General features: G+C 36.4%; 1 non-coding gene across 1 annotated transcript; it reads left to right on the top strand.

Annotated features, from left to right (window-relative positions):
- Positions 1-9429: 9429 nt before the first annotated feature.
- LOC122488900 lies at positions 9430-9536 on the top strand. Its single transcript, XR_006298788.1, has one exon. It is a non-coding gene; the product is annotated as a U6 spliceosomal RNA (small nuclear RNA).
- Positions 9537-21139: the final 11603 nt, after the last annotated feature.

The following is a 21139-nucleotide window of genomic DNA, read 5'->3' as shown; positions in this document are numbered from 1 at the left end:
GTCTACTACCTCTTTGCATATGCAAATGAAAGTCATCAACTTTGAAGTATTTATTTTTATTTTTTATTTAATTAAAACTTTTTTTTCATGTTTATTCATTTTTTGAGAGTGAGAGTACAGGCAGGGGAGGGGTAGAGGGAGAGGAGCAGAGGATCTGAAGTGGGCTCTGCACTGACAGCAGACGGCCAGATGCGGGGCTTGAAGTCACAAATCTGGAGATCAGGACGTGAGCCAAAGTCAGATGCTTAACTGACTGAGCCACCCAGGCAGCCCTATTATTATTATTATTATTATTATTATTATTATTATTATTTTATTTTAGAGAGAGAGCACGTGTGAACAGGGGAGGCACGTGTGGACAAGGGAGAGGGACAGAGAAAAAGAATCTTTTTTGGTTTTTTAATTTTTTTAACATTTATTCATCTTTGAGAGACAGAGAGATACAAAGCATGAGTGGGGAAGGGGAAGAGAGAGAAGGAGACACAGAATCCGTAGCAGGCTCCAGGCTCTGAGCCTTGGGCACAGAGCCTGACGCAGGGCTCAAACTCACCAACTGCGAGACCATGACCTGAGCCGAAGTCAGACGCTCAACTGACTGAGCCACCCAGGCACCCCTGAGAGAGAAAGAATCTTAAGCAGGCTGTGCTCAGCCTCACTTGCGGTCTGATCCCAGCACTGTAAGATCATGACCGGAGCCAAAATCAAGAATCAGATGCTCAACCAATGAGCCACCCAAGCTCCCTTAAGTATTTTAAAACTCTTCATGTCCACTGAAAGAATTATTTTCTTCTTTATAATTTTAGTATTATTTTTAAAGATTAGATTCATCTAAAACCTATTGTTGCCAAATCTTTCAACATGTATACATATATAGTTTTAAAAAAATACACACTGCTATTTCCTGGACGTGCTTTGTCTCTGTTCATAACTCTACTTAAAATATATAACATATTATTAATGCTTTAGCCAAAAATAGTTACACAGAATGCTACCTTGTGGAATAATCCTGAATCAAAGTCTAGGCCATATCCATTTTGTGAAGAGCTAAAGTTCTCCTAACCTCTCCAATTTTTGCCATGATGTTACTCATTTGTCATTATTTATTTAAAAATAAACATTTAGGGGTACCTGGGTGGCTCAGTCGGTAAAGCATCCAACTCCTAGTTTAGGCACAGGTCATATGTCATGGTTCATGAGCTCCACCCCCACATGGAGCCTGACTGGGATTCTCTCTCTTTCTCTCTCTGCCCCTCCCAACTCATGCATGCACAATCTCTCCTTCTCTCAAAATAAATAAATAAACTTTAAAATATTAAATAAAAGTAAACATTTAATTGTTTGTAGACATGAACTTTTAAAAACCACTTATTTTGGAATAATGATATACTTACAGAAATGTTGCAGAGATAGTATAGGGAGTTTCCATATACCCTTCAGCCCACACCTCCCAATGTTCAGATCTCATGTTATTACCATGGTACATTTATCACAAATAAGAAATTAATATTGGTGCAATTCTATTAACTAAACGACAGACTTCATTTGGATTTCCCGAGTTACTCCACTAATGTCTTTTTTTTTTTTTTTTTTCTGTTCCAGGACCCAGCCCAGGCTACCACTCTGCATTCAGTCATTATATCCCTTTGGTCTCCTCCAATCTGTTAATGTTCTTCAGTCTTTTCCTGTTTTTCATGAATTTGACACTTTAAAAGAATACTAGTTACATATTTTATATACTATCTCTTAACTGAGTTTGTATAATACTTTCTTATAAATTAAGCTGAGGTTATATAATTTGGCAAAGGTTACCATAATGTGTCCTTTAATGGCATTATATCAGAGGATACATAATATCAGTATACTTTATTACTGGCAATGCTAAGCTTAATCACTTGGTTCAAGCTATTTCTGCCAAACTTTTCAACCATAAAGTTATTATTTTCCCCTTTCCATATTCCCCTCTTTAGAAGCGATTTTTTAAGTTCAGCTAGGTAACATTTGGGGGAGGGGAACAATTTTAAAGAATTTGTGGACACATGTTAACTTTATTGCAGTGATTAATAAATATATTTAGTGTGATACTTTAAGACTCTACAACTATCCTGATGATCCTTGAAATTTTCACTACTAAGTCTAGTAGTCACCAGGGACCCTTGCTTGCAATTATTCCTGTTGTGATCTAATGGTAATTTTCTATTTCCCTCATTCTGTCTACATTTACTAATTATAATTCCTCTATAAGAAAGTGTTGTCTTTTCTACCCCTTTTACTTATTTATTCAATCAATTGCTTACTTATATCCATGTGGGCTTGTAAATATTCATTTTATTCTTTAGGCTATAATTCAATACTATAATTATTTAATTGGTTATGCAAATCGCTCCAGCTTTGGTTATGGGAGAGTTTTCAAGTTGGCTCCTATGCCCATTTGACATGCTCCCATGCTTCTTCTCCTCCTCCTCTTTCTTTTTCAGCACTTCCTTTTCTGGCATCACAAAACACTTCAAGTGCACTTTGTATTTTTCCTGAGCAGACCCTGAAATCAACGATTACTGCAAGGAATCCTGGTTCCTTCTATTGGAGGATAATTTTGAGAGTCCAAGATCTGGTCCCTGGGTGTATTCATTGCTCCTGTGGTGTCACTGTTGGGGAAATAAAGGAAGACTACCCAAATGAGAACAAGCAAAGGCTATGTATTCACAGTTTGCAATAGCAATGGAGTCAGCCCCCTCACTTGCATTTGATAGAGACTCAAAAGCAGGCAGAGGAGAAGGAAAGTTTTTTAGTGGAAGGAAAAATATGCCCTGATTAGAGGCCGGTGACACAGGGAAGTTAGGTAAAATACCTACAAATAGGGCATCCTGTGTAATTGGTTAAGGATATCTAGCTTTTTCTGGTTGGTCCTAAGTTAGAAGCATGTACAGAAATTAGGGAAGCTGCTGGTTATTAATCAATTTCTAGCAATTTTAAGCCAGTTGTTACAAGGGTTATTGTTTGGCTTTCTGCACCAGTTGTTAGGGATAGCAGTCTGACTTCCTACTAGTCTGACTTATAGGAGAAGGCTGACTTCCTAGGGTGGTTATTGTAGATAATGAGTTGGTTTCCTGGGCTGGTTGCCACAGATTATGAGTCAGAGTTCTATTTTCATATGTGTGGTCTGACCATTGTTCATCTGCATATGCAGTCTCTCACAGTTTCTGAGCTAAGACGAAGTTAGGAAATCTACATACATACTTACTGATGCATGTACATACACATATCTCTATTCATTTCTGTATCTATCTTTCTGTAGATAAAATAAATATAAATTCACATTCATGCCTTCAACTTTAATTGAGAACCAACCAGTTGATTTTAGGACCCCCTCTTTGTTTATTTGTAACTATTTTCTCTATCAGTGAGAGACATGGCTCTCATCTATGTTGTATTTACTTGTTTGATAGACGCTAGTATACAAGTAAAGTTGTTTTGTTTTGTTTTCCCCCACAATTCCTGAACCCTATCCTTGGGAGAAACAAATTTACCAACCACAGCACTTTACATACAATTAATTTCATTTTATATTTACCATTAAGGTATGTAGTCAAAACACTGCTTCCAAAAGTTACCTAGTCATCTTCTTTCTTCCCTACCTCCTTCAATATAATTCTGTTATAGATTTCTAATATCATTAGATTGATTTTTCACAGTCTACATTCCATCTGGGTTCATCAGATATCTGGCTGATTTTTTTTAAGATTAGCATACAGTAAAATGAACTATTTACGGTTTATGATTCTACAGATTTGACACCATTGTATCGCCTCCAAATTCTGTCATACTGTCCCTTTGTAGCCAACACCCACCTACACTTGAAGTTTTAAAAAACTGATTCTTTTGGGTCCTGGCACCAAGATGGTGACATTGAAGGCTCCCAAGCCTATCTCCTATAAATGCACAGAAGGTATAGCTACCCATGGAAGAATCCCCTCTGAAGGAGATCCTGAAACTACCTGAATGACCACCACACTGTCACCAAGCAAATGAGAAAATACATTGAAGCAGGGAGGAAAGACTAGGATATGCTTTCACCATGAACTCCACACCTGACACGGCTCTATACCATACAGAGGAAATCCCCAATTTGTAGCTTCTCCCTTAGTAGGGAAGCATTTGGACCCTATACCTAGTGCCTCGAACTTTAAGACTGCCACTGGAGGGGTGGGTTCCCAAAATGCCTAGCTCTGAAAGCCAACAGGTCTGTGTCTATAAGACCCACAAGACTCGCAAAGCAATTCTCAAATGGCACACAGCACTCACAGTGGCTGCATAGCACAGAGGGAGCAAAGAAATCCAAAATCTGTCTCCCAGCTGTCCCTGAGTGAGTTTTATGTGCATATGTTAAAAGCTGCTGCCTAGTTGTAGTGAGGAGTACCGGGTGTTGTATGGAAGTGTGGAATCACTAAATTGTACACCTGGAACTCACATTATACTGTATGTTAACGAGAATTTAAATAAAAATTTAAAAAGAAAAAAGCTGCCGCCACAGGGCCAGGCTAATCTAGAAGACACTAGAGTAGGCTGTGATCCTTTTAGAAATAAGGGAAAATAGAGGACTAATCTCCTGCCTTCTTTTAACCTTCGCCACCCACCAGTATCTCCCTGGAAGGAGCTTGGACACATTGTGCCTCAGCTTTCCCAGCTGCTGCCCAGGAGATGACCCCCAGATTACCTGGCTAGGATAGCTAAATGGGCTTCCGCTTAGGAATCCCGTAGGACTCTAGCAAATAAAGAAGCAATTCTTAACTTGCTGTCCCCAGAAGGCTTAGCACAGAGGGAGCAGACAAAATCACCGATTTCCTAGTCTTTTCCTTAGAGAGGTTTATCAGTGTACTTTAAAAGCCACTGTCTGAGGGATCTAACTTCCCCATAAGGGAACCCTCATAAGACCACAAGCAGATTTTTCAGCAGAAATCTTGCAGGCCAGAAAGAATGGAATGACATAAAAGTGTTAAAAGAAAAACAAAACAAAACACAACAGAACTTCCAAACAAGAAAACTCTACCTAGCAAAGCTGTCCTTCAGAAGTAAAGGAGAGAGAAAGAGTTCTCCAGACAAAAGACAAACAACAAAAAAAACTAAATGAGTTCATCAACACTAGACGAAACTTACAATAAATGTTAAAGGGAGTTCTTCATATTGAAACAAAAGCAAGCTAATTGGAAACGTGAAAACATATGAATATATAAAACTTGCTGGTAAAGGTAACCATATAGTTATGTTACTGTTATAATCGTGGTAGATAAATCACTTATAACTCTACTATAAAGGTCAAAAAGAGAAGTATTAAATAACTATAATAATTTGTTAATGGATACACAATGTAAACAGATGCAAATGATGACATTAAAAATACAAAATACGGGTTTGAAAGAGCTTTGGTATGCATTGAAGTTGGAGTTATTATCAGCTCAAAATAGAAGGTTATAAATATGTTTTATTTAAGACTCATGGTAACCATAACCAATAACCCTATTGTACATACACAAAAGACAAAGAGAAAGGAATTAATACATAATACTACATAAAATGAATCACAAAGGAGAGAGCAAGAGAGGAAGAATATGGGCTTTATAAAACAACCATCCATCAAGTAATGAAATATCAACAGTAAGTCCAAACTTACCAATAAATACTTTTGGTATAATGAACTAAATTCTCCAATCAAAAGACAAGCAATTCCTGAGTAAAACAAACAAAAAAACAGGACCCAACTATATACTGCCGACAAGAGGCTCACCTCAGCTTTAAGGACACACATAGACTGAAAATGAAAAGATGAAAAAAGATGTACCATGCAAATGGAAACCAAAACAAGTGGGAGTAACTGCACATAGATCACACACTTTAAAGCAAACACTGAAGGCTATTACGTAACGGTGAAGAGGTCAATCCAACATGAAGATGTAACATTTGTAAGTATTTATGCAGCTGACTTAGCAACACTGAAATATATAAGCCAAATATGAAAAAGATCTAAAGGGAGAGGTTGATAGCAATACAATGAATGCAATACGAGCAAGGACTTCAATACCTGACTTACAACATTATATAGATAATCCAGACAGAGAATCCATAAGGAAACACTGGATTAAACTATATATTAGACCAGATGGCCCTAACGGATAGATACTGAACATTCCATCAACAGCAGCTCAGAATGCACATTCTTCTCTACTGCACATGAACACTCTCTGGGACAAATATTATGTTAGGCCACAAAACAAGTCTTAATAAATTTAAGAAGACTGAAAATATATTTAAGCATTTTTTTCCAACCACAATGGTATGAAACTAGAAACTAATTACAAGAAAATTTACAAATATGTGGAGATTAAGCAACATGTTACTGAACAACTGATGCGTCGAAGAAATCAAAAGAGAAACCAAAAACTATCTTGAAACAAATGAAAATGGAAATGTTAACCTACTAGTACCTATGAGAATCAGCAAAAACAGTTCTTTAAAAATTTTTTTTAATGTTTATTTATTTTTGAGAGAGAGAGAGAGAGAGAGAGAGAGAGAGAGAGAGAGAGAGAGACAGTGTGCGTGGAGGAAGGGCAGAGAGAGAGAGAGAGAGAGACAGACAGAGACAGACAGAATCTGAAGCAGGCTCCAGGCTCTGAGCTGTCAGCACAGAGTTTGACATGGGAGTCGAACCTCCGAAATGTGAGATCATGATTTGAGCTGAAGTCAGATGTTTAACAGACTGAGCCACCCAGGTGCCCCCACAAAAGCAGTTCTAAGAGGGAAGTCCATATTAATAAAAGCCTACATCAGAGAAAAAAAAAGTAAGGGGCATCTGGGTGGCTCAGTTAAGCACTGGCTCTTGATCTTGGTTCAGTACATGATCTCACAGTTCTTGAGTTCAAGCTCCGTGTGGGTCTCTGCACTCATACCACAGAGACTGCTTGTGATTCTCTCTCTCCCTCTCTCTCTCTCTCTCTCTCTCTCTCTCTCTTTCTCTCTCTCTCTCTGCCTCTCCCCTGCTCCTGCTCTCTCTCTCTCTCTCTCTCTTGCTTTCAAAATAAATAAACATTAAGATAAATAGATAAAATTGCATTAAAAATAAAAGATATCAAATAAACTAACTTATTAAACCTTAATGAACTAGAAAAAAACAAACTAAGCTCAAGGTTAGCACAAGGAAAGAAATAACAAAGATAGCATTGAAACAAATGAAACAGAAACTAAAAAGACAAGAGAAAAGAATAGTTTAATTAAGTTCTGTTTTTTAAAATATAAAATCAAACTTTAGTTAAGAAGAAAACAGAAGGGAGGACAAAAATAAATAGCATCAGAAACAGGAGAGAAATATTACAAATAATACCACAGAAATATAAAGAATCATAAGAGACTATTATTAACAATTATATATGAACAAATCAGACAACCTAGAAGAAATGGATAAATTCCAAGAAATATATGACTTGCCAAGACTGGATCATGAAGAACTACAAAAAGTGAAGTGACCAGTAATGAATCAGATTGAATGAGTAATCCAAACTCTCCCAATGAAGAAAAGTCCAGGACCAAATGCCATCAATGGTGATCTCTACCCAACATTTATAATATCAGCACTTCTCAAACTCTTTTAAATAACTGAAGAGGAAGGAATACTTCCAAACTCATTTTCTGAGGAATCATTAACCCAATACCAAAGCAAAACAAGAACACCACAAGAAAAGAAATTGATAGGTCAACATCCTTGATGACCATAGGTGCAAAACTCCTCAACAAAATATTGGCAAACTGAATTCAACAATACGTGTAAAAGATCATACACCATGATCAAGTGGGATTTATTCTAGGAAGTAAGGATGGTTCAACATCCACAAATCAACCAAAGTGATACACCACATTAACAAAATAAAGGATAAAAATCATATGATCATTTCAGTAAATGCAAACAAATCATTCAACAAAATTCAGCACTCCTTAATGAAAAAAAACTCTCAAGAAACTGGGTATAAAGGGAATTTACTCAACATAATAAAGGTCATACATGATAAACCCACCACTAACATCATAGCTGATAATAAAAAGCTGAAAGTTTTTCCTCTAAGATCAGGAACAAGACAATAGTGTCCACTCTCCTGACTTTTATTTAACACAATATTGGAAGTAGCTAGGGCAATTAGATAAGAAAGAAAAACCAAAACAAATAAAAGGCAGCCAAATAGGAAAGGAAGAAATAAAACTCTCTATTTACATGTGGCATGATATTGTATACAGAATACCCTAAAGAATCCACCAGAAACTGTTAGAATTAATAATTTCAATAAAGTTGCAGGAAACAAAATCAACACACAAAAATCAATTGCATTTCTACACACTGATAATGAACTATCAGAAAGAGAAATCAAGAAAACAATCCCACGTACAAGAGCACCAAAATTAATGAAATATTTAGGAATCCTTAACCAAAGAAGTTAAAGATTTGCACAATGAAAACCATAAAAGACTGATGAAAGAAATTAAGAAGACACAAATAACTGGAAAGGTATGCCATGTTCACAAACTGGAAGAATTAATACTGCTAAAATGTCCATTTTACCCAGAGTAATCTAAAGAATCAGTGCAGGCCCTATCAAAATTCTAATGGTATTTTTCACAGAAATAGAAAAAAAAATCTAAAAATTGTATAGAAATCCAAAATACAGCAAAAAGCCAAAGAAATCTTGAAAAAAAAAAAAGCTAGAGGCAACACATTTCCTGACTTTAAATTATATTACAATGCTTTAGTAATCAAACCAATATGGTATTGACATAAAGACAGACACAGAAATGGATAAGACAATGGAAATTCCAGAAATAAATGAAAACGTGGTCAATTATTTTTTTAACAAGGAATCTAAGAATATAAAGTGAGGAAAGGATAGTCTGTTGGGCAAAAATAAACTCAAAATGAACTAAAGATCTAAATGTGAGACCTGAAACCATAAAAGTCCTAGAAGAGAGAAGAGGCAGTAATTTCTCTGACATCAGCCATAGTAACATTTTTCTAGATATGTCTCCTGAGGCAAGGGAAACAAAAACAAAAATAAACTATTGGGACTACATGAAAATAAAAAAAAGCTTTTGTACAATGAAGGAAACAATCAACAAAACTAAAAGGCAACTTATGGAATGGGAGAATATATTTGCAAATCACATATCCAATAAAGGGTTAGTATCCAAAATGTATAAAGAACTTATACAACTCAACACCCCCAAAATAAATAATCTAATTAAAAATGGGCAGAAGACACGAACAAACATTTCTCCAAAGAAAACCTACAGATGGCCAACAGACACATGAAAAGATGGTTAGCCTCACTTATTATCAGAGAAATGCAAATCAAAACCACAATGAGATATCACCTCATACCTATTAAAATGGCTAAAATCGTGCTCGCTTCGGCAGCACATATACTAAAATTGGAACGATACAGAGAAGATTAGCATGGCCCCTACGCAAGGATGACACGCAAATTCGTGAAGCGTTCCATATTTTTAAATGAAATATGGCCTTTTGTAGCAACGTGGATGGAACTGGAGAGTGTGATGCTAAGTGAAAGAAGCCATACAGAGAAAGACAGATACCATATGGTTTCACTCTTATGTGGATCCTGAGAAACTTAACAGGAACCCATGGGGGAGGGGAAGGAAAAAAAAAAAAAGAGGTTAGAATGGGAGAGAGCCAAAGCATAAGAGACTGTTAAAAACTGAGAACAAACTGAGGGTTGATGGGGGGTGGGAGGGAGGAGAGGGTGGGTGATGGGTATTGAGGAGGGCACCTTTTGGGATGAGCACTGGGTGTTGTATGGAAACCAATTTGTCAATAAATTTCATAAAAAAAAAATAAAGTACATGCTTCCTCCCCCAAAAATAAAATAAAAATAAAATAAAATGGCTAAAATCAAAAATACAAAAAACAACAGGTGTCAGTGAGGATGTGGAGAAAAAGGAACCTTCTTGCACTCTTGGTTGCAAACTGGTGCAACCACTGTGGAAAATAATATGGAGGTTTCTCAAGAAGTTAAAAATAGAACTACCCTAAGGTCCAGTAATCACACTAATGGGTATTTGCTCCCAAATACAAAAACTACAAAAACGTTAATTCAATGTTTATAGCAACATTATTTACAATGGCCAAATTATGGAAACAGCCCAAGTGTCCATTGACTGATGAATGGATAAATAAGTTGTGGTGTGTGTATACACACACACACACACACACACACACACACGTACATATAATGGAATATTATTCAGCCATAAAAATGAAATCTTATCATTTGCCACAAAATAGATGGACCTAGAGAATATAATGCTAAGTGAAATAAGTTAGAGAGAGAAAAATACCATATTATTTTACTCATGTGTAATTTAAGACAGAAAACACATGAGCAAAGGAAAAAAATGAAAGAGAGGAAGACAAACCAAGAAACAGACTCTTAACTATATAGAACAAACTGATGGGTACCAGAAGGGAGGTAGGTGGACAGATGCTTGAAATAGGTGATTCGGATTAAGAACTGAACTTGTCCTGATGAGCACCAGGTCATGAATGGAATTGTTGAATCACTATATTGTACATCTGCAACCAATATAACACTGTTTATTAACTATACTGTAATTAAAATTTAAAATTTTGTTCATTAATACAATAAATTTTAACAGAATAAATGGTATTGTGAAACTGGACTGCCACATGCAAATGAATGAAACTGGATTCCTACATACACCAGACAATAAATAAACTCAAAATGGATTAAAGAGTTGAACACAAGACCTGAAAATGTACAAGTCCTGGAAGAAAATACAGGAGGTAAGCTCTGTGACGCTGGTCTTGGCAATGATTTCTTTCGGATTTGACATGGAAAGCAATGCCAACAAAAGCAACAGAAAACAAGTGGAACCACATCAAACTGAAAGGCTTCTGGCCAGGCAAGGAAACCATCAACAAAATGAAAAGGCAACCTACCAAATGAGAGAAAATATTTGCAAACCACATATCCAATGAAGGATTAATATCCAAAATATACAAGGAACTCATTCAACTTAATAGGAAAAAAAATCCCAAGTTTTAAAATGGGCAAAAATCCTAAATAAACATTTTTTTTTCCCCAAAGAAAACATACCAAAGGCTAACAGGTACATAAAAATGTGCTCAACATTACTAATCACCAGGGAAATGAAAATCAAAACCACAATGAGATATCACCTTACACCTGTTAGAATAACTGTATCAAAAAGGTAAGAGATAAATGCTGGAAAGGATGCAGAAGGATGTGGGGCAAAAAAAGGTACCTCTGTGCACCACTGGTGGGAATTTACCCTGGAATACTCACAATGGAAAACAGTATGAAAGTTCCTCACAAAATTAAAAACAGAGCTACTATATGATCTATCAATTCTACTCACAGGTATATACCCAAAGGAAATGAAAGCAGTATCTGGTAGAAGCAGCTGTATTCCCATATTCAATGCAACATTATTCACAATAGTCAAGGTATGGAAACTACCTAAGTCTCCACTGACAGATGAATTGATAAAAAATATATATACATATGATATAATACTATTGAGCCTTAAAAAAGAAAGAAATCCTGTCATTTGCAACAACATGGATCAGCCTGGAAGGCATTATGTTAAGTGAGATAAGCCAGACCAAGAAATACCACATATCAGTCAAACTCCTAGAAACAGAACCGAAAAGCAGTTGCCAGGGACTGGGTGGTGGGGGAAACAGGGAAAGTTTGGTAAAAGGGTACAAGCCTTCAGCGATAAGATGAACAAGGTCTGAAGATTTAATATGTAACATTGTGAATATAGTGATAACAGTGTATTGTATAATTGAAATTTGCTGAAAGAACTTAAATGTTCTCATCACTCCCTCCCCCTAAAAAAATTTAAAAACAATAAATTAAAATTAAATTTAAAAAAAGGTAAATAGGCCAGATGATAGATGTGTTAGTACACTGGATGAGGGGAATCCTTTCACAATGTATAATTAAATCAAAACTTTACATTGTACTACTTAAATAGCTTAAATTTTGTAAATTATGTATCAATAAACTTGAAAAATAAAATAAAAGTGAAATGTTTTGCTGTAATAGTTATGAGTTAACACTACAAAAGATTGGAGACGTCAGGGTTAATATGTGGGTTTTAGGTGAAACCAATATTCTGTGTCCTCAGAGCAATCTCTAGACTTGCCTCTTTGTTCTTATTTTCCTGTGCTTTTTGAGCACCAAGCTCATTACTATTAGAGAAGAAAGATCCTTTCTTCTTTTTATAATTCTTATGTATGATTTTCTCCTTGGTGAGCCCTTTGGTAATGTCCCCGTAAATTTTTACTGGAGGAGTTAGAGTGGAATTTTCTTGTGAATAAAGATACAGTTGCAGGATCTGCACTAGAATTTTTGGATTTCCTCATCCCTGTTTACATATATATAACATATTTACTGTTTTTCAGGCCCATTTACCTTGGTTTGACTAGTAGAAATTTCTATTACCTATTTTTCTTCAAATATGGATTTAAGTCTTATAAATACAGTTTACTCAGAAACTAAAATATTAATTTGATTTCACCAGGATATACTTCATTATTTCCTCTCAAGTTTATTATCTTTCTCAATTTTGTCTATAAATGAAAGTTTAGATCATCTCAGATTGGCTATTTTACTACCAATTTTAGTTTTGCTTTAACACAGAAAGAGATCTCAGAGGTTTTTGGGGGGTTTGTTAATTATTTTATTTTTTTGAGCACACTTGACACACTATATTATCTTACTGTCAGGTGCAAGGATCTCAAAGTTTTTAAACAGGCTTTTATCATCCAGACCTCTAAGATTTTAGGACCAGAATACAAAGTAGAAGCCCAACTATGTCTAAGGGAAAAATAAAACTTTGAGGAAAAGAACTGAATTTTAATTTTTTAAAAATCTGTAATTAACTCTCAATTTTAATGATCTATTTGTTTCTTATCCTTTCATTATTAGTTGAAAATCAACTGTATTAATGAATCAAAACCTGTATACAAATTCAGTTGCATTTTTAAAAACCTAATAAAGCCCATTAGGGGTAATAAAGATTTTTAACTCTAGCCAGGCTAGAGGCAGGCATTTTTTAAAGTTTTATTTCTCGGGCTCCTGGGTGGCTCAGTTGGTTGAGTGCCAGACTTCAGCTCAGGTCATGATCTCACAGTTCGTGGGTTTGAGACCCACCTCAGGTTCTGTGCTGAAAGCTTAGAGCCTCTGGAGCCTGCTTCAAATTCTGTGTCTCCCACTCTCTCTCTGACTCCCCCCGCCACTTGCACTCTGTCTCTCTCTCTCTTTCTCAAAAATAAACATTTAAAAAAGAGTAAAAAATAAATAAAACATAAAAGTTTTATTTCTTAAAATAATACTTAGCACATAGTACGTATTTAACAACCTTATATTTGATTAAGGTGAAATAATGAAAAGGACTTATAATCTTTGTTATTCTAGCTAAATTATGCACATATTAAATAGGAATATTCATGAATACATTTAAAAATGAATACCCACAAATTATTCTTCAAATTATTATTAATATTTACCACGCTACCATGAACAAATATATTAAATGTTCATCTTATAATTCAATTGGAATATCAAGAAAAAGACTATTTTAGAAAATCAAACTAGTGAGGTCACAAAAATATTTTTTCTATTTGTACATTATCCACTTAACATGTTAATATGGAAATGAAAAATTGGTTTACTTTATGAATTTATTATTTTGTTTTAGTAAAATAGGGAAGTTTAATCTATTTACATAAACTAATTAAAACTGCTTAAACACATTTGTTGTGAAATTAACATTCTTTACTAACGTACTTATATGAAGACGGTACTCCTGTTATATGTTCCTTCTTTTCCTCTCATTCACCCCTAACCACCATTCAAATAATAGCAAATCTCATGTGTTTCAATGGCAGGTAGCATTTTATCCCCCTAATTCTTGAAGACAGACGTTAACTATTTTTGATTTTCTAAATGACAAAGTTGCTTGAGAAAAACTGAAATCCTTATTTAAGAAGAGATAGGTTCAAATCTTTATTCCAACTTTTTCTAGCTATGTCCCCTTGACTGAGTTATACACCATCTCAGAACTTTCATTTGACTTCTCTTTATAAATAAGGATCCTAATATTTACCTTGCAGGCCTGCTGGGAGAGTATAATCAACACAATCATCATTACTCTGGCGTTGGAAAGGTTTGGCTCTGGTCTTCATTTTCAAAATCCTGTGACAGCTACAAACATCAGGAACAGTAACTGATTAATAAAAGATACTTTAAATGTTATAAATCTTCCAGATAAGCTAAATGTTTTTAATAATGATGGTACACAACTTAAATTTAAAATCATGAGTAAGTGGGGTACAATTGGATAGCTTTCAATACTAGTCCAAAATAGCAGACTGCTTCTCTGAAAGTTTACTGAAATGTGGCAAATCAAGGTGGATAGTAACAGTTTTTTTTTTTAAAAGCATGAAAGAATTAGTGATATCCTGGTTCTGAGAATATATTTCCATTTATTAAAATATAAATGTTACTTATTAATATGCTGGGTAATTATCAATAAGAATACCACTTAAGTAATACTGAGAGATAAGGGACCATTTTATCATAAAGGACGGAGCTTGATATCATGGAAAATAGATAGGTTTTGAAATCAGAAGGAAGTATATTCAAGTCCAAATCTCCACTAACAGGAAAGAGCTTCAGTTCTGACTCGTAGTTTCCTCATCACTGATAAAGGGTTAATGAAATTTCTCTGTCAGAGTTGTTGTGATGATAAGAAATAATACTTATGAAGATCCTAGGATGCAGTTTGGTACCTAACAGGCCCTCAATCCGTGATTATGGTTCCTATAATGAGAATGTGTTCTCTTTTTATAAGCATCCCCATAAAAAATTTAAGCAGAGATTTTGACAAGTATCTATCATGCATTCATTAGATTCATTCATTCATCCATTCATTCATTCATTCATTACAATATTCAAGGCAGTATCAAGGCAGTGGGGACAATGAAGTGAAGGAAATCAACAGAAGTAACTACAATGCAAAGCAAAGAGATGAGTTACTGAAGAAGAGATAGTTGCCAGAATGTGAGCAAAGGGAACTGTTTTAGCAAAGACCACAGAGGAGCTAGACTTTAAGATTGGTCATGGAAGTCGAACACCATTCCTAAAATTTGGGAAGTTGTAGAAAGAATTTATACTACAGAACCAAGAGTAAGTTCCACATATAACCTAAATATAGTTCTGAGCCTCATGTGACCCATTCTTCAAGCAAACAGACTCCAATAACAATTAAGAAAGTAATTCCAATCTTATAATTGGATCTCTCAGAGAACATCAAAGGGTACACAATTTAAAACCTACTTCTGCCATTCTTTTCATTCTGTGTTGTTTTTTCCCCCTTCTGCTTCTTCTGAAGCATCTCTTCATGTTTCTTCTTCTCTATATGGCATCAAAATACACTTGATCCCAAGAGATCTTTCCTTTTCCATTTTTTTTTTGCCGTATTCCTCTTTATTCTTATCTCTTGTAAGAGTTACTCTTGACACAATTCAAATTCCCTATTCTGATTTTCTCTCCACTGATTACCATCATGTGCATAAAAAGGAGCAAGAACTAGGGCAGGGGTTCATTTCCAAGGGATTCAGGGAGAGGACTGTATTTCAACATAATTGGTTTCTCTTATAATTTTTTTGCATTTTGTTTCACACATTCACAGACATCATTTTGAGAAACAATCCATAGGTTTCTCTAGGTTGCCAAACAAGCTCATGGCACAATACAAGTTTAGGAACCCTTGAAACTAGGGAAAAGGAAGAGGCAAATGAAAATGGCAGCAAATATTTACTCATTCAAATTTTTGTCCATATTTCACTTGAAGGCACCTGTACTTCGGTGGAAAGCAGTAAGCAGTCAACGTGGCCAAAACTTATCATGAGGACAGGAAGCGAAGGGAGATGAGACATGGATTTCTATGCGAACAGAAACAGAAATGACACACAAAACAGCCACTATCCTGTGCATAAATAGCAGCAGTCTCTTTATAAAAACATAAAGGACTCATTCTCTGTATTTTTCTTTCTATGCTGTTAGATTATCCTGCCATTTCTCTCATTAGTTTTCCCAAAATTATCCATAGCCCAAATCTAGCAAAGAAATAGTCAAACTTACTAAAACTTCTGATTTCAAAGGAGATTAGTTGCTACCTCAAATTAAACGGAAATCAGCTGTCACAGTTCAAATATTTCACAGCAGCTACCCAGCCGTCTAATTCCCATCCTGTCTCCCCTTATACCCTCCACACCTCTTCTAATACCTTAACTAGATATCTTCAAGGGAGTAGATTTCTGAAAGACATTCCTGTCAGCTTTTAGTGTTGCTGAAAAAAATCAACCCACCTGCCACCAGCCATGTGACAATTTATATAGTGTTGCCAGGCCCATAATGGTTCAGAGTATCTGTGAATATATTATTTTTGACAGGTTCCTCTCCCAATTAAGGACCACACAGAACTCTCCATTCACAGTCAAAATTCCCAGAAGTGTTATCCCTTGGGCAGCTAAGCAGTTTTACAGGTAGAAAAAAAAAAATAAAGGCTGTGGGTTTTCAGGGGGACGTGGGAAGGGGCATGAATCAGCCAGCAGCTCATTCTTTTACATTAGTGGGCAAGGCTTCAGGGGCAGCGCTGACTGCCAATTTGTAGGATGTTAAGTCACCTTCTGCCATCAGCTCTGTGGCAACGACAAAACTATCCCATAATACCCAAACTTTTGCTTTTGTGGAAGCAGCAGAATCCCAATTATTCTCACAAATACGAGACTCAGAACAGACAAAACCACATTTTAAGTTTTTCTCTTGAGGATACATTGAATATGGTGGCACCTTTTAAGTAATGACCACGTAAAAGATGAAGTGACTGTATAAAAATACAGGGATGTCATAAATAAATTTAAATCAGTTCTTGTGGTTTACAGTCAGTGGTCAATGAAAAGTGGTTTTCTTTTGCAATTTAACACTCCAGGGCACCTGGATGATTCAGCTGGTTAAGCATCCCACTTTGACTCAGGTCATGATCTCACGGTTTCTGGGTTTGAGCCCTGCATTGGGCTCTGTGCTGGTAGCACTGGGTTTGGGCCCTGCTTGGCATCCTCTATCTCCCTGTCTCTCTGCCCCTCCTCACATTCTCCCTTTGTCTCTCAAAAATAAATATTTAACACTCCTGATAACTTCAAAATGTATGAATAATGTTGCAGACCAATGATTATACTAGCTGACATGTATTCTATTGCCCACAACTAAATGCATTGAGGGCTTAGTACGTATAAAGCACTTTATATATGTATTAATACATTTAATTTCCACCCCCTAATCTTTTTTATTTAGTCTTCATAAAGACTGTCATTTTAAAAGAGAAGGTAAGTTATTTGCTGAACTCGTATTAGGGACAGCCTGCATTGGAGTCCAGGCAGTGAGAATCCCCAGAGCCCATTTGCAATTTTTGATGTTGTGCAGGACCCCACATATGAAAGGGCCCCTGTTTACACTAATGCTACCTTGTAATTGTCTTCAGTAATAACAGCAATTTTTGTTGACTAACTATACTAGGGTAGATCAAATACATGGAGTTGCTATTGTTAGGTATTCAGAACTAAGATGCTCAGAAAATTCAGCCGGCTAGCCCCACCATCAATCACCACCACATAACCTATGGATTACCTAGCAGATGCAGTTATGATTCCAGGCCCTTCAACAGACTAAGTCTAAAGGAAAAGTACCGGATTCACACAATAAATGCATCACTTTAAACATAACTGGAAGCATACAGCATCTTCATAATGGGAGGGAGTAGGATACTAATCATTTGAAATAATCTGGTCTCTTAAGAATCCAGATGGGGAATTCATAGTAGCTCAGATTTGGAAGAGAACTTAAAGGTAATCTGTTTAAACCTCTCAGTGGCATCTGGCCTATTCAGAAGACTTTATTATTAATATGTTTCTTTCCTGTAAAGACTCCCAATATTAAGTTTATTATTATTTTTTTTAAGGTTAAGATTAGAAATTGAGAGAAGATGTATTTAATGCCTTCTGGTTGCTTTAGAACTAAGCTGGATTAAAGGTTTGTTTTATCAGATATCCTTTCTGACAAATGATCCACACGTCTTTAGTCATCATCAGAATGTAGGTTGAGCCTCCGTGTGTGAGAGAACATTTTTTTCTCAATTTATTACAATTTCTGTGATTTATGCACAACAGTGATGGAAACAGCCGGGCGTAGATTTCCAAGCCACAGCGTGGGAGGCACTGTGTGCGCACAAATCCCGTTATTTGTTAATAGGATTTGTCCACATACCTTCTGCCCAGTCTGTTCAACCCTTTGAAATATTGCAGCTGCTTTTCATTTCCTGTTAGATCCGATTGGCAGCAATGTCAGTGCTACAGCTCACCCCGCAAACAGAAGTGCGCTACAAGCAAGAATACACAGGTGGTAAAAGAGTAAAAAATGTCACCGTGAAGTAAAAATTGTCCATGGCATGATGCCATCGGGGGAATTTAGTTACCATTCTAGGCCCAGTTCTAAAGGAAGTTTTTTCTTTGTTTTTGTTTTTGTTTTTGTTTTTGAGAGAGAGAGTGCACACACAAGTGGGGGAGGGGCAGAAGGAGATATGTGTGGGAGAGGGAGAGGGAGAGAGAGAGAGAGAGAGAGAGAGAATCCTAAGCAGGCTCCATGTTGTGGGTGGAGCCTGACTCAAGGCTATGTCACTACCATGAGATCATGAGCTGAGACGAAATCAAGAGTCAGATGCTTAACCAAGTAAGTCACCCAGGTGCCCCTAAAGTAAGATACTCAATCTTTAGCTGGATATTGGTTTATAATATTGATGACTACAACACAGCGGTTTAACTGGGGGCAATTTTGCTTCCCACAGGACATTTGGCAATATCTGGAGACACTTCTGATTGTCATGACTGAGGGTTAATACCCATAAAGTGGGTAGAAGGCCAGGGATGGTGCTAAATGTCCTATGATATGCCATGTGAAAATCCCTCATAGCAAAGAATTTCAGTAGTGCTGAGGTTAAGAGCCCTGGCCCCAAACATTCTCAACCAACCTAATAATCATAAATGATGGTGCTCCTTTTTTATTACTTAAAACATAAACAGCAATGTCAACTGGGGAGCAAACACACTTAAATACACCAGAGCTGATCTGGTACTATATTTCTGTCTTGGTGACATTTATGAATACATCTCTTGCTAAGTATTTTGACCAAGATAAGAAGTATTAACAATGACAAGAGCAAAAGCAGATTCTTTTTTTTTCTTTTCAGTTTATTTGTTTTTGAGACAGAGAGAGAGAGAGAGCGAGCACAAGTTGGGGAGGGGGGTGGCACGGAGAGAGAGAGACACAGACAGAGAGACAGAATCCAAAGCAGGCTCCAGGCTCTGAGCTGTGAGCATGGAGCCTGACACGGGGCTTGAACTCATGAACTGCGAGATCATGACCTAAGCTGAAGTCAGATGTTTAACTGACTGACCCACCCAGGTGCCCTGCAAAAGCAGATTCATAGAAATGTTATAGCCAGAAAGTACTTCTAGTCCAGCATTTGCAAACTCTATTCCTTACAATACCAGTTAAGTAAGATGTATGGGAATCCTACCACTAGGCCCCCTGGTCGAATGACATAGTGACATGTTGGCTTAAACAGAGGCAAATACGTTTTGATTCTGAAGGACTATTCTCAGAGCTTAAAAGTGTTCACAGGTATCATGGCTCTCCAAAGGTGACTATAGTAAAAACAGAAAAAACATTTCAAATGCACTGAACCATCAAATACTTTACTTCTATAATATCTGTTAATACTATCTTCAAAAAAAGTTCTAGTCCAGCTAATAGGCTCTTAAGTAAAATATCGTATAAAGCTCAAGTGATCTGGCTCAGAATCCTTCCAAGTAAGGACCAAGCAAGGACAGTATCAAAGACCACCTCGCCCAGTCCATTCTTCCTTCCACAATGCAATATTGTCTTGGTTTGTTGGGTTTTTTGTTTTTTTTAACAGTTATAATTTTTAAAAGATGGGTTAAGGGTGCCTGGGTGACTTAGTCACTTAAGCGTCTGACTCCTGATTTCAGTTCAGATCATGATCTCATGGTTCCTGGGATTGAGCCCCTTGTCAGGCTCTGTGCTAACAGCATGAAACCTGCTTGGGATTCTCTCTCTCCCTCTCTCTCTGCCCCTCCCCTGCTTGTGTGCGTGGGTGCACACTCTCTCCCTCCCTTTCAAAATAAGTAAACACACAAAAAAAAAAAACTTTCAAAAAATAAAAAATAAAAATGAATAAACTCAGGTACAAGAATTTACCTTGAGTTGACCTCTGCTACCCCATGTTGAAAACAGTCCTATGGCATACTGGAGCCCCTCAATGTCTGTTGAACTAACAAATGCTCCATGTTACAGATAAAGCCTAAGAAATATAGAGAAGCTAAATTGAAGGTACAAGTTATTTTTTTAAGCACCTTCTAAGCCAAAGGCAGCAAGCTGGTTATTTTTTCATATTATCTCACTGCATTAGTGAGACATAGTAGCAGCATCAAAAGATAAAGCAAAACTGGCAAAGGAAAGAGACACAGAAATTACAGAATAAATGATGGAACACTGAAGTAATTCACTTTTTCCCCTTGCTTTTGTATTCCAAAACAGACAGCATGCAAAACCAGCCTGGACTCACTTTGCACTTCAGCATGTTGACTCACATTCATTTGGTCTTATGCAAAAGGCCAATGATTTTACTGGGTGAAATTTCTCAGTGGAGCTACAAGAAGAGACACAATGATGAGCAATGAACTTTTCATGACTATCTGGTTAAACTAGCTGGAATTAAACACTTCAGTAGGTCCGCTTCAATTGTATTTTTATTTCTTACAGTCATGGAGTCCAGTCAACTTAATGTTTAAACATAATTCTTGAAAAGCAAAACTAAAAGGAACTCACTTGGAAAACAAAGATTCCCTCTAATAATTAATTCTCAAACTCGTCATTATTAGCTTACTGAGGACACTGTC

The sequence above is a fragment of the Prionailurus bengalensis genome, chromosome A2 (assembly GCF_016509475.1).
Source record: "Prionailurus bengalensis isolate Pbe53 chromosome A2, Fcat_Pben_1.1_paternal_pri, whole genome shotgun sequence".
Classification (NCBI taxonomy): Eukaryota; Metazoa; Chordata; class Mammalia; order Carnivora; family Felidae; genus Prionailurus; species Prionailurus bengalensis.
Note: the sequence above shows the minus strand (reverse complement) of the source record. Positions and strands in the feature narration are given on the sequence as shown.